The sequence below is a fragment of the Emys orbicularis genome, chromosome 7 (genome assembly GCF_028017835.1).
Source record: "Emys orbicularis isolate rEmyOrb1 chromosome 7, rEmyOrb1.hap1, whole genome shotgun sequence".
Lineage (NCBI taxonomy): Eukaryota > Metazoa > Chordata > Testudines > Emydidae > Emys > Emys orbicularis.
The window spans coordinates 7061302-7079780 of record NC_088689.1 but is presented as its reverse complement, the minus strand read 5'-3'; positions in this window follow the sequence as shown (position 1 = coordinate 7079780).

Below are 18479 nucleotides of genomic sequence, written 5' to 3'. Positions count from 1 at the left end.
TCCTTTTCTGATCTTCACATTGTGACTTGCTTTTGAGGCTCTTTTTGTGCGTATTATTTGGCTGTTTGAAAAGTTGCTCTTTTGCTAAACTGAGATTGCATTCAAGCTCAATAGCTTTGAACTAAAATGAACCTTTCTGCTTTGATGTTGGGGCTAATAGGCTCTGGGTAGGATTTTGAAACCTTTCAGGATGGTTCACCGCAGCATTATAGTGACAGACCCTGTGACATAAGACCTCCTAATCCATCAGGAAGTATATCTCAGAGCCTTTGCATGCCTGGTTGGACAGCTGGTCGGTTTACAGCACTATATCTCTGCTGCAGTCTACTCTTCTTCCCCGTATTCCAACCCCAGTGCCCTCCCCTGAATCATATACAGGTTCCTAATCATCCATGCAAGGAGAGGCAGATATACGTTTTCCTAATGTTCATCCGGACGATCCTCTTCTGATGGATTGGGACATGGATAGTGTCTGCTAAGCACTCAGAAGTCAGGTGTTTAAGGAAAGGAGGCACAGTAATTTATTAATTGCACAGGTATTCAGCTCAGCCTGAGTCTGCTCAGGCTTCTGCAAACATTTCATTCACGCTGGGCATTTTCAGAGGCTTACTGGACATTACCCTTGCAGTTCCCATTATGATGTTACATCCTTGCATTCCCATGTCACTCAGATACTTTTCCTTACAAGATGAGCTTGCCGCATGATATAAGGGTCGCTTCCTTAATCCTGAAAACAAGACAAAGCCAAGGAACTTTGGGCTTTAGTAGATGCTGTGCATACATGTGGGCACCACAATTCGCTTGGCACCTTCCCGTTCTGTCTTTTAAGGAATATCGCTTCTTTGGGGCCTGATCTCCTGTGATTCTGAACTACAAGGAGCCTGTAGGAAACACTTGATCCGATTAAAAGTAGTGTGCTTTCAAGCAGTAATCACACACAGGATCGTCTGTGTGATTTTGTACCTAGGTGGGTGCAGGGCCTTTAAAATTATGCTTTGTCCTGTATTTTCCATCCAGTTGATCTTTATCTTTCATACAGTTTTCTTTTAGGATGGGGTGGCCAACCTGAGCCTGAGAAGGAGCCAGAATTTAACAATGTACATAGCCAAAGAGCCACAGTAATACGTCAGCAGCCTCCCATCAGCTCCCCCGCCCCGGTCCCAGCACCTCCCGCCCACCGGCAGCTCTGCCGATCAGCACCTCCCCATCCCTCCCTGAACCTCCCAATCAACTGTTTTGTGGCATGCAGGAGGCTCTGGGGAGAGGGGGGAGGAGCGAGGGCACGGCAGGCTCAGGGGAGGGGATGGGAAGGGGTGGAGTGGGGGCAGGGCCTGTGGCAGAGCCAGGGGTTGAGCAGTGAGCATCCCCCGGCACATTGGAAAGTTGGCGCCTGTAGCTCCAGCCCCAGAGTTGGTCCCTATACAAGGAGGGATAGCTCAGGGGTTTGAGCATTGGCCTGTTAAACCCAGGGTTGTGAGTTCAATCCTTGAGGGGGCCATTTATGGAACTGGGGTTAAAAACTGTCTCGGGGTTGGACTAGATGATCTCCTGATGTCCCTTCTAACCCTGATATTCTATGATTCTAGCCGCATATTAACCTCTGAAGAGCCGCATGTGGCTCTGGAACCACAGGTTGGCCACCCCTGTTTTAGGATATCTACATAGCACATGGGTCACTGTCATAATCACTGCCCTCTATTGGCAGGAATGTGTCAGTCACAGTCAAGCTGTTTGTAACTGGCTCATCAACTAGGGGGTAGAGGTCTGAAAATGGGACATAAAATCCTATTCTATCAAACAGCGTCATTAAATTTGATACCCTTAAGTCACATTGAATAGCACCTCTCACCGCATAATCCCCATTCATTTGTGGAGTAATGTGCTACTTGATGTGAATAAGGGGACCAGATCCCCGATCCTCTGTTACAGTATGCAGCCCCAGTCACAGCTCACCTTTAGGGAATAGGCAGCTGCTATCAGAAAATGCCATGTGGGGTGAACTGGAGAGAAAATCCTGTCCTTTCCTCATGTTTTATCTGCTATCCAGTGGATTTGCTGTGAAGAAAGTAACCCTACCCTTGCAGAAATACAAGCCCACCTTGCATTCAGCCTGTGCCCATGTAGCACCAGAATAAGGAGCTCCCCCATTTGTATTCCAGTCAGGTTTAGAATGAGTAAAATGGACACCATGACCTCCATTCAGTTTCCAGCCATCTGGGAAGAAAATGTCAAAGTTGCTATGATACGTGTCTCCAATTCAAATACAGTGACCTACCTTTTTGTTCTGGGACCATTCATCGTCCACTCAGGCACTGTAGCTCCCGTGACTGTTGCCATGTTGCCATGTTCCCATTCTGGAGCAACCCAGCCAACAGGAGGCAAGACATTTGGGTGCAGGGGACTGTGAGCACCTATAGCTTTCAAATGGAGTTTTGTGGTGTTTAGCCCAGGGCATCTCAGATTGGGCACCAAAAATTAGGGGACACTTTTGAAAAACCTTAGCATGAGTGACTTGTCCAAGATCACACGGCAAGTCCATAGCAGAGCTGGTACCAGAACCCAGCAGATTTGGCTCACCTCTTCTAACCACTACATAATCTCAATATGCTTTAGAGGCCTGTCCAACATGGTGTCTCCTAGGCTCTCAAACCATACTGTATCCATGAGGGCTGACCTTCTGTTTGTCATTAGACTCCTCTCCCCAGACAAGTTTCAGAGGGGTAGCCGTGTTAGTCTGTTTCAGCAAAAACAACGAGGAGTCTTGTACATACATCTGAAGAAGTGGGTCGTAGCCCATGAAAGCTTATGCTCTTATTTAAATTTGTTGGTCTTTAAGGTGCCACAAGACTCCTTGTTGTTTCTCCCCAGACAGTAGCTTTCACAGACATAAGGAATCCCCTAGTGGCTCTCTGCAATGTTTACTCTCCGCAGAAGCTTTCACTGCATTGTCAGGTTAGGACCCTCATTTGGTAATGCTAGATATCACTTGTCTCTTGGGAGGCTTCTCTGGAGCTGCAAGCCAGAGGAAGCAGAAGGTGCAGCATCCATAAGAAGATTCGCACAGTTCTATGCCCAAAGCAATCAGAACTTTGGTCCAGTTCCCCAGCTGGTGTAAACCAGTATTGTTCCATTCACGTCAATGCAGCCATAGCAATTTATACCAGCTGAGGAGCTGACCCATATCTCTGAGTTTCCAGGTTTTTTCCAGTGGATTATCACAGGGAAAAGAGGGTGTGCTGCTCTTTGAGAGGAAAGATGGCACAGATAGAAACCGCCCCTCTCCCAGTCTTAGGTTATGTCTACACTTCAACTGGAGATGTGATTGCAGCACATGTAGACATACCTGAGCTAGCATAAATTTTTAACAATGAGAGTAAATAAGCACTGGAACAATTTACCAAGGGTCATGGTCAGGGGGTCTCAAAGTCCCGGCCCGCGGGCCATCTGTGGCCCAAGAACCTCCCCACTGCGGCCCGTGGAGGAGAGACGCATGCAAATACGCTGCCGGCAATGACTGCTGCAGGCACCGCCCCCACGCAGCTCCCATTGGCTGGGGGAGAGGGACAGAGATACCATCACTAGTCGCCGGGCAGAGTCAGCCAAGGAGGCAGCATCATTAGTTGCTGGGCAGAGTCAGCCTTGGAGGCAGCATCCCTTTTTTCCACAATGAATATAAACAAGTCAAAATACTGAACACAACTATCTGCTGCACACCTTGCTGCAATCCTGAAGGTTTCAACTGCTCAGCCACTGAGGCCAAACTTCAACAAACTGACAGAACAGGTGTCTGGCAAACACTAAAAACTCTCTGGCAGGCGAAGTTGTATGACAGTTTAATTATTTCTAAGAAATTCGAAATAAAAAATACAAGATACACGTTTTCTTTTCTGAACACCATCTTCAGTGACATTATTGGCCTGCTGGGAGGATTTGAGGACTGGCGCTGGCCCTAAGGTAAATTGACTTTGAGACCCCTGGTCTTGGTGGATTCTCCAACACGGACCATTTTAAAATGTTTTTCTAAAAGATCTGCTCTTGGAATTATTTGGGGGCAATTCTATATCTATATACAAGTGGCCAGATGACCACAGTGGTCCCTTCTGGCCTTGTACTCTGTGACCACCACAGTGGTCCCTTCTGGCTTTGGACTCTATGACTCAAGCTACAGGGTGCGGATAGTAGTGGAGCCTGTGCTGCTGGGATTTCAGTATGGGCCTCCTGGGTAGTTACCCAGCCTCTGGGCAGGTTTGCACAGCCCATGCTTCTGTGGCTTCCCTGCTGGCTGTACTCATGCTAGTCAGATTAAAGCTAGCTCGCGTGCATGTACATATGCTGCAATCACACCTGGGATTGCTGTGTGGACATATCCAGCGTCTGAGCTCCTAAGTCACTGTGCTTCTGTCATCTTGCTCTGTTTTCTCCACATTATAGCAATAGTTTGCACTTTACACGTTGGTGTGACAGGTTGCTGAGAGCAGTGGTTGATAGGAGGAAAATATTCTGCAGGCAGGAGCGAAATTATAACACCTGTGCTATAGAGGGTCCTGTGGCACCTTTAAGACTAACAGAAGTATTGGGAGCATAAGCTTTCGTGGGTAAGAACCTCACTTCTTCAGATGCAAGTAATGGAAATCTCCAGCTTATGCTCCCAATACTTCTGTTAGTCTTAAAGGTGCCATAGGACCCTCTGTTGCTTTTTACAGATTCAGACTAACACGGCTACCCCTCTGATACTTGACACCTGTGCTATAGTTTATAAATAAAAAGTGTCCCAAGTATCCTGCCCCTTTAAGACCCAAATGTAAATACAACAGAGCTTCCATCTGCTAAGTAAAAAAGGTTTTACGTATGACACCCAAAGCCAGCTTCCAGAGCAAAAGAGTCTTCTTTTTTGCACTGCCTTCCCTGTGAGTTTATCTCTCGTCCCCAGAAGCAGATATGAGCTGCCAGCGTCTAATCAGCTCATCAGGATATGTACTGTACATAAAAAGACACATTTGGGGAGCCGGTGCACATGGCAATTGGAGAACAATGGGGACTGGCCGCAGTTGCAGTTTTTGCCCTCTCTGAGTGCAACTGTGACTGACCCACTTGAGTCAGCAACAGCGTTTGAACTTGGAACCTTCAACGCTAAAAGCATGACATTCTGCTGAAGCCAAAGGACTGAAACCAGCAACAGCCTTATAAACCTCTTATGTGGATCAACCACTAGAGGAGAAAAAGACCTTCCCTAACGTGGGTCATACAAGGATTTTTTCCAGCTAGCAACACTGCATCCATCTATGCACACATCCCTACCTGCACTCCAGAAACATAGCCTCTGGGATCAGCTTTTAAACAGTCATAGAATCATAAAATCATAGAAGATCAGGGTTGGAAGGGACCTCAGGAGGTCATCTAGTCCAACCCCCTGCTCAAAGCAGGACCAACCCCAACTAAATCATCCCAGCCAGGGCTTTGTCAAGCCGGGCCTTAAAAACCTCTAAGGAAGGAGATTCCATCATCTCCCTAGGTGCACAGTTAAGAACATGAAACAGAAAGTCAAGATTCTTACCCAGCTAAAACTACAAGGGGACTTTACTGTTGATCAAACAAAATCCAGTTATCTGATTGGGATTTGGCCAGGACACCGCTAATTTCAAAAGCTGAGAAGTAGAAGGGCAAGAATATTTTTGGGGTTTCATGCTTTTCTGGCATCCCATTTACATAGGAGTTAGCCCTCCAGAAGCTCTGAGCCTCCTATGACAAATGTTATTTAATTCTTTTAAGGGGTATGCATTTGGATTTCTACAGCAGGTGTTCTCTCTGCTTCTGAAATAAGGATGCTGGAGCTTTTCCTCTCTTAAGATGTCCCTCAGAATTACTGTCATGCCATCGATCTGATATCAGAAATCTACTAATGCTGATGATCCAATGCTGGAGGAGATTGACTAACACCATGAGCAGATAGATTGTTAGATCTAGAATGTGTTCTGGATTACGTGGATTGTTGGCATTGGTAGGAGGGGCCCCATTGTCAGTAATTCTGATGTCCAGGGGAAACAGGAAGTCCACAAGACAGTATGGTGGCAAGGCAACATGGATGAGGGGCCAGTTATCGGCTTAGCTCTCACAAGACTTGGGTTCTGTTTCCCGATCATCTGCTGGGTGACCTGAGGTACTTCTGTTCTAGAATGTAACTCTTACTATGTGCATAATACTTAACACAACTGGTCCATGATCTAGGGGCTATTCAGTGCTACTATGGTATAAATAAAAAAGTAGGCAGCTTTATTCAGTGATAGGTGAACCAGTAGGTATAGGGCAATTGAGAGCTCAGATGTCTTGAAAAGCTTTTCGGAACTGGAAATATCTTAGCTGTTGGCTTATTCCTGATGCTTCTAATTGGGGAGGAGCCAAATTGCAGAATTTTTTCTTCCATTTCTTCCCCCTAATGTTTCACATTTTCCACAATTTCATTCCACCTGTTTTGGCAGCCCTTGAAATTTGACAGAACAAAATAATTGGGCAGGGCATGGCAGAATGGTATGGGGTTTTTGTTTTTTGTTTTTTTGGTTTTTTTTGAGAAAACTGATGTTGCTGAGAAATAGGCCTTATTCGTTGAAAACGTTCCAATTTCAGGAAAAGTGGGTGAGAGGTGGAGACGATTTCAAATTTGCAACGCAATGTGGAAATGATCAAATTTGGAGACGTTTCAGTTTCCTTGTGAATACTTTGCCCGTTGTTGTTACATGTCTGTTGCCTGCCCAGAACCGGGCCCGATATGGCAAACAGGGGTTCGTCGCCCGGTGTGCTTGGCACCAATAAAGACACCGAGGGGAGAAAGCAAGCCAAGTTTATTTCAGAGCTCTGAAATGGCACTAGGAGACCAGCATGTCTCAAATCCAGTGCAGCACATATAAATAAAATTTTCCCTTTTATATTCCAAGCTGTTTCTGTGTAAGCCTTTGTTCTGTTACTCCCTCTTACCCCTCCCACCCCTTCCTTCTCTAGCAGTTACAATTAGAAAAATTCCCATTCGTCTGCTTATCTTTTGGCCTTGCAAGGCCTGTTTACAGCAGTCTGAGCAAAACAGCAGCTGTATGCTAGAGAAAAGCTGACCCTTACATTTCAGCTTCAACATGTAAGCAGTTAGCATAGAAGTAGGTGAGAGTTCACAAGATGGAGTTTTGTGGTTCAGGTAGGCCCAGAGCAGAAGAGCTTCATAGGCTCTTTTGGCCTTCTACTCCCCTGAGTTACCTGGTAGCTATGCCTAGTGACACCAACATGTCTAAAGGCCCAAACCAAAAAGAGGCACGCATTGGGCCAGGCACTGTGTAGTCATAGAGTGAGAAACAATCCCTGCCCCCCAAAAGTTCACGGTCTATATAAACAAGACAGACAAATGATGGGAGAGGAAACAGAGGCATAGAAAGGTGAAGTGACTTCCCCAAGAACACCCAGCAGGTGAGTGGGAGAGCATGGATAGGAACCCAGGAGTCCTGAATAGAGCTGGGAGGGAAATGGGTTTCCCATCTCACAAATATGTTTTCCCATACTGAATTGGGATGAAATGTCAAAATCTTGAAATATTTGAGGCCCAAAACCCCACAATTTTTTGTTTGTTTGTTTTGGGTTGATCAAAACATTTCTGTAACCCTTGTGCCTAATACGGAGCTCTCTCTTTAAGGGACCAATTGCGGGGAGGTAGGAGTGAGTTGTCTCTGGGTCATTGTTGCTAGGCAGATTTAGCACTCCACATCCAGAAGCTTCTGGAATTGGGTGTGGTAGTGTTGGGTCTGCTCCAATAGGTTCCTTGTTGCTGGGGCAGACTCCATGAGGGCTAGGGGGGCCATGTGCTCTGTGTGAGTTGGGAGAAGCTGAGCCCAGGAGCATTTTGCAGCAGGTTAGTGATATTGTTAACTCTCTACCAGGGAAGCCTGGGTAATGCTAATGATAGCCAGGGGACATTGTGAGGGAAAAATAACCTCTATTTTAATTGTATGCTTTGAATGTGGTTTTGATTTTAGCCAAACTGTTCTAGTTAAATTGTCTCAACTGGTGCAATTCACCAACTTTCCTTTAAATGCAGTAAAGGGGAAAGAATCATTTCTATTTTGCTATTCTCAGTTTTGTATTTTCTTGTAACAGGGTTTTCTTTAAATCTATACACTTGTGACTTAACTGAGTGGTTGGTTAATCAGTCAGCTGACTGGCTAGCAGTCTGCGTGGATTCCAGCTGAAGATTCCTACAAGCAAGTGGAGGGAAGATGTTGTTTTAGACTCACCAGATTGTATAGATTTGCTGATCAAAGACTCTAACTGAGACTTAGGTGAACTCAACCTAAACTGTTGGGAACTCTCAGTTTCTTCTGACTGTATTTCTGTGGGGACTGAACTGTTCAGATTTTAATTTGTTTTCTTTATTTATGGTTTTATATAACTGTGAAGGTAATGTCTGTGGATTATAAAATAGCCATGTAATGCTGTAAAAATTAGATTATGACCTGTTTCTTTATCATAAGATTTTATAAAGTTATTTAATTAAATTCATTTCTTTACTTCCTTTAGTGAGGTTGACCCTGTGCAACCCTTGCTGAAAATCCTTAGAGACTGAAACTCTGAGTCTCCAGCTACTTTTCTATGGGAGTGGGAGTTTTTTTTAAAGCACTGGAGAAGGGTAATGAAGTAAACTCTAGCCCAGCCAAAGATTACATTTCCTTTTGATAAAGTTGGAAATGTTTTGACCTTTTTTCTTTATTTAACCTTTTCTTTCATCTAATCAGCTTATTTAAAAAAACAAAAAAAGTTTCGAACCAGAAATTTTTGTTTAGAAAATATTGAAATGAAACATTTCCACATTTTCTTTTTAATCTCAATATTTTTTCAAGTCGGGAAGTTTGTCCAAACTGACCCTGTTTTGTAAAGTTTCAGTTTTGATGAATCAGCATTTTTTTTAATGAAAAATCCATTTGTTAAAAATTTCCAACCAGCTTGTCCTGACTCCTACTCCAGGGCCCCATGTACTAGACCGTAACGTTTCCTGTTTCTGGCACCTCCTACTCCTCGTGGATGGGTAACGTGGGATCTGTGAGAGTAACATTTCTTGCTATATTCTAAGGGTTCCTCTTCCAATTCCATCCAGCACCAGAAAATAAATAGGCATGTGTCGCAGGAAGGCAGAAAGTTAGGCCACATTTTCAACCTCTAAGAAAGTTTTTGGTTGGAGATTTGGATGAAGGTTCAGGACAGTTCTTATTTTGTTAGAACCGGTTCACCCACCTCTTGTTTTATCCTCATGTTTGAACTGAGATGAGGGATTATCTAGCTACAATAGTTTTCCTTCTCACCCTTTTCTTATTCACTTTGCGTCAGTTAAATTGGCCCCAAACCAGAGTTCCACTACGGTGAACATTCAGAAGACTTGGAATGCTCAGGCATTCAAGTACTTTGGACGGGCTAAATTCTCCTAAGTTCTTCAGATGCTACGCTGACAGTATTTGGCTGGCTGGCTTTTCCCTGTCTGTGTGAATTACTCCATTCACAGTAAGCTACTCCACTGCCCTAGAAAGGGTTGCTTTGGTGTCAGGTGGTCAATTTTGCAGTAATATCATAAACCAAATGTACTCCAAATTTTGCGTATTAACAGTGTTCAGGCAACAACATATAACTTGGCAATGCTCCACAGAGCCACACTTCCCAACAACACTCTATACCAAAACCTGGAACAGCCACACATCCTTGTTTAACCACCTGTCTTCTCACCCTAGTGACTGGATTTTTATAGACATTATAACAGGTGCCCAATGTGTAGAATACCAGCATCCAGTTTGAGATTGGCTGTGTTGTGACAGCTCATTGCTGGCTGCCATTGTACATTCTGTGCAAAGGGACAAAGACGTTGGGACATTTTCCAGGAGCCTTTTTAGGAAAGAGTGTCACTAAATATTTCCAGTAATGACTATTGTTCCCCAGGCCAGGCCAGTAGCAGTAAATCCACGCACTCCTAGAGACTGCTAGTTATAGACAATAATCAGGTAGCAAGAGGATGGCGATTTCCCTTCTTATATTTTGGCGTGCCTGACTCTTCCCTCGCTCACCAGAGTCTACTGCATTCACTTCACTGGAGTTGCTCCTGATCTGTGCCGGTGCATGAGATCAGAACCAGGTGCTATCTCTTAAATGCCTAGTTGAATGCTGCAACCGTGGAAATATGCTACTGGAGACAGATTCGAGAGGCAAGGCAGACCAGGAATATTTCTGAGCATGAGGCAAATCCACAGCCTTCCTAGACACATTACTTCCCATCATGCTGTGTTCCACATGAATGTTACAATTAATATTAAGAGAGTGTTAATTTACATAGACACACCTTTGCAGGATTACAAAAAAGCCAGGGCAAATGGAATTAGTTTAGTTGTAGTCATGGAGGCCCAGGTCCTCCAAGGTATTTAGGCACCCAACTCCCACTGAAATCAATGTGAGTTAGGCATCTAGGTACCTTTGATTACCTGGGCTTGTGTATTAGCAGAATCATAATCACAGTTAACATAAGCACTTGCCATTAGAGCAGCGGCTTTTAGCGGCAGCTTCAGCAGAACCTTCGGGAAATTTCCCGTTTATGTTAAGATTGCGAAAAGTCAAAGGGCAGGACTGTCTAACTCTGTAGAGGAGTCAGGTCTTCAAAGGGTATATCTACACTCGGGGCGGCTCTATGTATTTTGCTGCCCCAAGCACGGCAGTCAGGCGGCTTTCAGCGGCGCGTCTGCGGGAGGTACCCACCGCCGAATTGCCGCTGAACCCGCGGGACCGGCGGACCTCCTGCAGGCATGCTGCCGAAGGCTCCCTGACTGCCGCCCCCACAGCGACCGGCAGGCTGCCCCCTGCGGCTTGCCGCCCCAGGCATGCGCTTGGTGCGCTAGTGCCTGGAGCAGCCCCTATCTACACTGCAAAGAACCCTCCTCTCCCAGAGGCAGTGCGTCTCAGAACCTGGGTCAACTGACTCCGACACATGAGGCTCATGCTAAAAAGCAGTGCAGACATTCCCACGTGAACTGGAGCCCGGGTTCTGAGACCCACCCCTGTTGCCAGCCCAAGTGGAAACGTCCACACTGCTATTCTTGGCTGCATAGTGCAAGCCCCTCAACCCAAGTCAATCGACCCAGGCTCCGAGACTTGCTGTCCTGGTTGTTTTTTGGCAGTGTTGTGTAGATGTACCCACAGATCACAGGTTTCAAGGCCAGAAGGGACTACTGGCTCACCTAACCTGACTTCTTGTTAGCTAGTCTGACCTCCTCAATGGGTTCGTTCGTTGAAGGCTTGCACAACCAGTCCTTTATCACTAGGAAATGGATGTGGACAGTGTATAGGAATAGGGTATTATACCTTTAGCGGCATGAACTGTGTTCTGTATTTCAGATGCAAGCCAGAGCAGCAGCATGTCTATGTAATGAGGCTTTGCATGTCAAGAGTATTCACTAAACTTGGTTATTTGGACCCCTCTGTGCCTATGTAGTCCCTTCATATTATGTTTGTTGTTTAAGGGGGTGGGGGGCGCACATAACAAGCACCAACTCATTTCACATAGAACATCTGTCAGAGAGTAGCTGGCTTTTTAAGAGGAGTTGGACCTAGCCCCATCTGTGACTTATCTGCTGCCTCCCAGCTGATGTTGTGAAGCTAGGGACTACGTGCTAGGGGGGAGGGATAGCTCAGTGGTTTGAGCATTGGTCTGCTAAACCCAGGGTTGTGAGTTCAATCCCTGAGGGGGCTACTTAGGGATCTGGGGCAAAATCAGTACTTGGTCCTGCTAGTGAAGGCAGGGGGCTGGAGTCAATGACCTTTCGGGGTCCCTTCCAGTTCTATGAGATAGGTGATAGCTTGAAGATCACCTGGTCCTCATAAGAGCCAGCAAATAGTTCAGTTGCTTGGGAAACAGCAGGTGTATGTCCCTGGGTCTGGGTAGAGAACCCAGTTTGTATATCATTCTCAGATGGATGGCCTGCAAGAGCAGGTTAGGAAAGAAAAGGGAGTGAAGGGGGTTGCCTTGACTCCCAGGCAGTTGGTGTGTGGAGTGTAATCTTGTACAGAGTACATAGGCCCCTGTAGGAGGGCCAGGCAGAATGGACATGACTGATGGATTGAATGTGAGTTATTTGAAGAAATAAAGCTGATGCCCTAAAGGGAAAGGAACTGTAATCCTGTGTCTGGAGAATTCTTTGGTGCACAGGCCAGTGAGTTAGCCCACTTACTTACACCACTAAACATCAGATGGAGAAATTATTGACCTGAGCTGGAATTCAACCAGCAACCTACACTGCTGCTTGGCGCTCAAATCGCCAGAGGAGAAAAATCTAGTGCATTAGCCCTACTGCGCTAGCAGGGCTCTTGTTCAAACGTTTTTGAATCTTTTATATCTTTAATATTAGGAAGAAAGGGAATTAAAAACAACACACTGCAGCTCTGTTGAACTGAAGGCTCTGTAGAAATCTCCTTTGATGCAGCACTTACTGCTTCTTGGCCAGAATCTTCCATGTGTAAAATGGATCACAAAATGCATTAGGAGATATTATGCCATACACTCCAATTAACATCAGTGCTATCCCGTTTTGGTAGCTGACTGTCCAAAAAATTAATTTTATTGCTTTCAAAACTTTGAACAAACTCAGATGATCTTTCAAGCAGATGTATGAGCCATTAAAAACCACAATTACATTACTTCAAAGCCATAATTAAAAAGTTTGGTACCAGTTCCAGTACTTAGCCATTGATTTCTAAGGGATATACATTTTAGTCGTGATGTAAATCCCAATAAATCACTAGGCTATGAGGGAAAAAATAAGTTTAGCTTTCCCCATAAAAAATATAATGCAGTTTTATTGTGAGGGGGGAAAAAAAAGAAGACTAAATCATTGTAAATTTGTATTGCTTTTTTATAACTGCTTGGATTTGAAGTCAAGTATAATTTGACATTTTATTGATATTTCCCATATTTAAAGCTGACAAGCAGTACATTAAATTTTACCATGTAAATCTGATATGACAATAAAAAGCCTTTCGCACTCTGCATTGGAACTGTTGCAGTAAAATAAAATAAGAAGTGTCATGCGGGAAATGATTTTTTCTTCTTCTGCCCAGTAATCCTTCTGAGCCCTGGATAGCATCTGCTCATACAGCATTCCTGGCCCCCTCTTCTTCATTGATCACTCCATTTATCTGCTATTATCAAAGGAGCATGCCAAAGACACCTCCGAATCTTTTCTTCAATGCTGCTATGACAGGCTTCTACCCTGATCAATAAGGCACTTCAAGGCTCCTATCAGTCTAGAACCTAGACCGTGGCTGTCTGCTCCCAGCTGCCACCCAGCAGCAGCTGTAACCTCCTTTTGCGCCATTTCTCATGACCTCTGTGGACACAGACCATGGGATGTTCCTCCTCAAGGGTTTGACAGAGAGCAGGCCCATGGCTCCTGATTGGCTCTCTGGGGTGGTCCGGGAAGTTTCTAGGCAATAGTATGGATGGTCTGTAGCTGCTATGACTGTTTCTTGCTCTTGAATCCTGGCTAGACCTTGGCTTGATTTGGACTTTGCCTCCTGACTTGGACTCTGACTCTTGCTGTCGACCCTGGCCTGGACCTGACTATGAAATCCTTGGCTACGCCTAGCCTCAGGTTTGCCCCTACTCTGACCCTTGGCCCTGACTGCCCTTATTTGGATCCTGGTGCCTACCTATAATCTCTTATATGCCACTGAGCCATTGCCCACCCGCCTCCATGCCTCCACTACCCCAGCAATGTCAGCCCATAACAACCCATGATATTATCTCCTTTCATGTACTATTACAAACCCCTCCTGAAAATGCACGTCTGCCTACACTATGCTGGACAATGGCTTGGCAGCAGTTAGACTCTGAGTGCTGCTTAGGTAATATTTCACTATTACCTTGTGCTATGCTGGTCCATTTGAGAATCCAGCTGTGTCAGCTTAGACTTATACTGTAACCTATTTGGTTATGTATGTTTGTGCAGCGCCTGGCACAATTGGGCCCCGATTCCTGAGTGAGGCCTCTAGGGGAAACCACAGTACCCCCTTTAGCATCCCTTGACAAAGGTGGTGAGAAAACCAAGGTTTAAAAAGCTCCTAAGCAGCCGGAAGGGCTGAGGAACTGTACAGCAAAGAGGGGATTTTTGCAAGTGAATGCAAGAGGCAGATACACCTAATCAACATACTCTAAATTTAGGCCAATAATCCCCTGCAACAAACAAACAAGAACCCTGCAAGGCTAAACATAATGCAGGCAGAAGGTCAGCAGCAGAGTGGGGGCTATCCAGTTTATTGCACTGAATGCACCATGCCTTGCGGGCACGTGGCGTATGTGTGCATTCAGTGCAAGGCACTCATGGCCCTCGGAGACCCAAGTGCAGGCTCTTGATACCACAGCGGATGAACTGGAGGAACTAAGGGAGATAGATACATAGAGGAGACTTTCAGGGACACAATAGAGCAGTCCCACCCCTAGTATGACAGCCTTTGTTCTGCTGAGGAGGATGAAAGTCTCAGGGAAGGAGAACATCAAGCTGGAGTGGAGGGAAATGATCCCATCGTTGGGACATTCCTTCCTGATGATCTCATGAGGATACCCCTCCGGGAAAGGGGACCCCTGTTGTTAGGAAGAGACAGGAATAGTAATGAGGGTTTTGTTTATTAGAAATATAGATAGTTTGGTTTGTGATGACTGGGAGAACCACATGGAGAATCCTCTTCTGCGTGAGACATCTAAATAGTCTTACGTGCAGTGCTGGAGAGGTGCTGTGGTCATGGTGCATGTAGGTACCAGTGATACAGGGAAATGCAGGAGAGATGTCCTGGAGGCCAAATTTAGGCTGCTGGGTAAAAGATTAAAGTCCAGGAATTCCATGGGATAATTCTCTGAAAAGCTTCCAGTTCCACATACCGTGCCAGTTAGACAGGAAAAACTGAGTCTCAATGTGTGGATGAAAAGATGGTGTTGGGAGGAGGGATTTAGGTTTATTAGCAACTGGGCAACCTTTTGGAAAAAGTGAGGTTTTTTACCCACGAAAGCTTATGCCCAAATAAATCTGTTAGTCTTTAAGGTGCCACCGGACTCCTTGTTGTTTTTGTGGATACAGACTAACACGGCTACCCCCTGATACTTTTGGAAAAGGAGGAGCCTATACAGAAGGATGGTCTCTACCTAAACCAAAATGGAACCAGACTTCTGGCATGTAAAATTAAAAGGTCATTAAACTAAGGGCTGGTAGAAAGTCAACAGGTACAGAGGAGCACAAGGTTTGGACAGAGACATCCCTTACAGGAGAATTTATTAAGGTGGATACTCTATATTCTAGTAAAGAGGAGATGATAGAAGTTGATAAAGTGCAGGTAGGAACTGAACAGAAACAAGTCAAATGAAAAAGAGTCCCATTCAATTACATCACGTGAAGGCAGACAGCTAAATATTGCCTACAAGCATTTGTAAAATTTGTCAAATTCAATAAGTCAAAATTCTAAAATGGGTGAACTAATGTGCCTGGTATTAAATGAGGATATTGATCTAACATACCTCACAGAAACTTGGTGCAACTATGATAATTAATGGTACATGGTAACACCAGGGTAAAAAATATATAGGAATGACAGAGTAGGTCACACTGGCGTGGGGACTCAGGGTGATTAGAGAGATTACAAAACCAGAAAGCCCAATAAATAATGGGGCATTTCAACTATCCCCTTATTGACTGGGTACATGTCAGAAGAGATGCAGAGATATTAATGGTGTCTAAAAATTTTGACTGCCTTTTGGAGCAGCTAGTCCTGAAACCTACGAGGCAAGAGGCAATTCTTGATTTTAGTCCTAAGTGGAGCACAGGATCTGGTTCAAGAGGTGAATATAGCTGCACTGCTTGGTAATAGCGACCATAAATAATGTAATTAAACTTAACATCATTGGGGGTGGGGGATTCCAAAGAATCCCACCACAGTAGTGTTTAACTTCAAAAAGGGGAACTGTAAGGGATCGGTCTCACCCCTCCGGCACCTCCTGCTGGTCGTCTGGGGAATCAGCTCGACCCAGCCTCTGGAGCGCCCTCTGCAGGCTGGTGATCCACCTTGTCCTCAGCTGGCTCCCGTGTCCCTTCCAGGACCCCGGTGCCCCTTGCTCTGGGTGCTGCCCCCTGGCAGTACCCACACACACTGGGTCTCCCCTCCCAGGGGAACCCCCACCCACTAACCCCACCTCGCCTCAGAATAAGGCTACTGCCAGTCACCATCTAGCCCCACTCCCTGGGGCAGACTGTTCCAAACCCCTCAGGGCAGGAGCGGGTGTCCACCCCACTACAGGAACTACAAAATAATGAGGAAGCTCGTTACATAGAAATTAAAAGGAAAAGTCACAAGGATGAAATGTCTGCAAGCTGCATGGAAACTATTAAAAAAACCACCTTAATAGAGGCTTAGACTTAATGTATACCTCAAATTATTAAAAAAAAAAAAACAGTAAGAGGACCAAAAAATGCCATCATGGCTAAACATAGTCCAATGGAGGCCATTAGAGACAAAAAAGCATCCTTTAAAAATTGGAAGTCAAATCCTACTAAGGAAAATAGAAAGGAGCATAAACTCTGGCAAGCCAAGTGTAAAAGTATTTGAAGAACAACTAGAAAGACACAAAAACTAACAGCAATTTTTAAAGTACATCAGAAGCAGGACACCTGCCAACAATCAATAGAGCCACTGGACAAAGGAGCGCTCCAGGAAGGCAAGGCCATTATAGAGAAGCTAAATGAATTCTTTGCATGATCTTCACTGCAAAGGATGTGAGGGAGATTCCCACACCTGCGCCATTCTCTGTAGGTGACAAATCTGAAGAACTGTCCCAGATTGAGATGTCAGGACCAGATGGGATTCACCCAAGAGTTCTGAAGGAACTCAAATGTGAAATTGCAGAACTACTAACTGTGGTAAGTAACCTAGTGCTTATATCAGACTCTGTAGCAGGTGGCTGGAGGTTAGCTAATATGACACCATTTTTTAAAAAGGCTCCAGAGGCAATCCCCACAGTTACAGGCCGGTAAGCATAACTTTAGTACCAGATACATTGGTTGAAACTATAGTAAAGAACAGAATTATCAGACACATAGGTAAACATATGTTGGGGAAGAGTCAACACAGCTTTTGTAAAGGGAAATCATGCCTCATTAATCTATTAGAATTCTTTGAGGGGGGTCAACAAGCATGTGGATAAGGGTGATCCAGCTGATATAGTGTACTTGGATTTTCAGACAGCTTTTGACACGGTCCTTCGCTCTTAAGCAAAGTAAGCTGTCATGGGATAACAGGGAAGGTCCTCTCCTGGATCAGGAACTGGTTAAAAGAGCAAAGAGCAGGAATAAATGGTCAGTTTTCACAACTGAAAGTGATAAATAGTGGGGTCCCCCAAGGATCTGTATTGGGATGCATACTGTTCAACATATTTGTAAATGATATGGAAAAGAGGATAAACAGTGAGGTGGCAAAGTTTGCAGATATACTAAATTACTCAAGATAGTTGAGTCCAAAGATGACTGCAAAGAGTCACTAAACTGCATGACTTGGCAACAAAATGGCAGATTAATTTCAATGTTGATAAATGCAAAGTAAATCACACAGGAAAACATAGGAGTATAGGATTAAAATTCAAACTGATCTGGACAAACTGGAGAAATGGTCTGAAGTAAATAGGTTGAAATTCAATAAGGACAAATGCAAAGTACTCCATTTAGGAAGAAACAATCATTTGCACACATACAAAATGTGAAATGACTGCCTAGGAAGGAGTACTGCAGAAAGGGATCTGGGGGTCATAGTGGACCACAAGCTAAATACAGGTCTGTCGCATCTTACGCGCATTTAACATGCGCGATTTCAGCTTTACGCTGTCAGCAAAAACAAAAAACAAAAACAAAAAAGAGAAAAATAACAATTTTAATACTGTACTTGTAGTGCGGGCGATTCCACCCGCCATTCAACTCAATGTAATTTTGACTATATGCTTTACGCGCTAACCGCGGAACGGAACCCCCGCGTAAGATGAGACTTGCCTGTATGAGTCAACAGTGTAACGCTTTTGCAAAAAAAGCAAACATCATTCTGGGATGTATTAGTAGGCAGACACTTAGGGACATTGCATTGACCTTTATGCAGATAGGGAAAGAGAGGGGTGTAGGACATGAGGGGTCTTCGTCTTTCCCTCAGTATGCAAAGCAATGCCAATCTCAGTCCCTGCCCCACAATTTGGCTCTTCCCAAATACAGAAACAGTGGCCATGAATAGGAGGTGAGAATTAGAAGTCACAAATCATGCACTGAGAGGAACTTCCTATTCCAGTCTCGGAAACACAAGGGAGTGTCAAGAAAGAGATTTGCTCCGATCATTGGGAATTGTCAGAGGCACCTCATCAAAAAGCCATGAGGAAGAACTGCAACTGACCCTAGGGGAGGGCA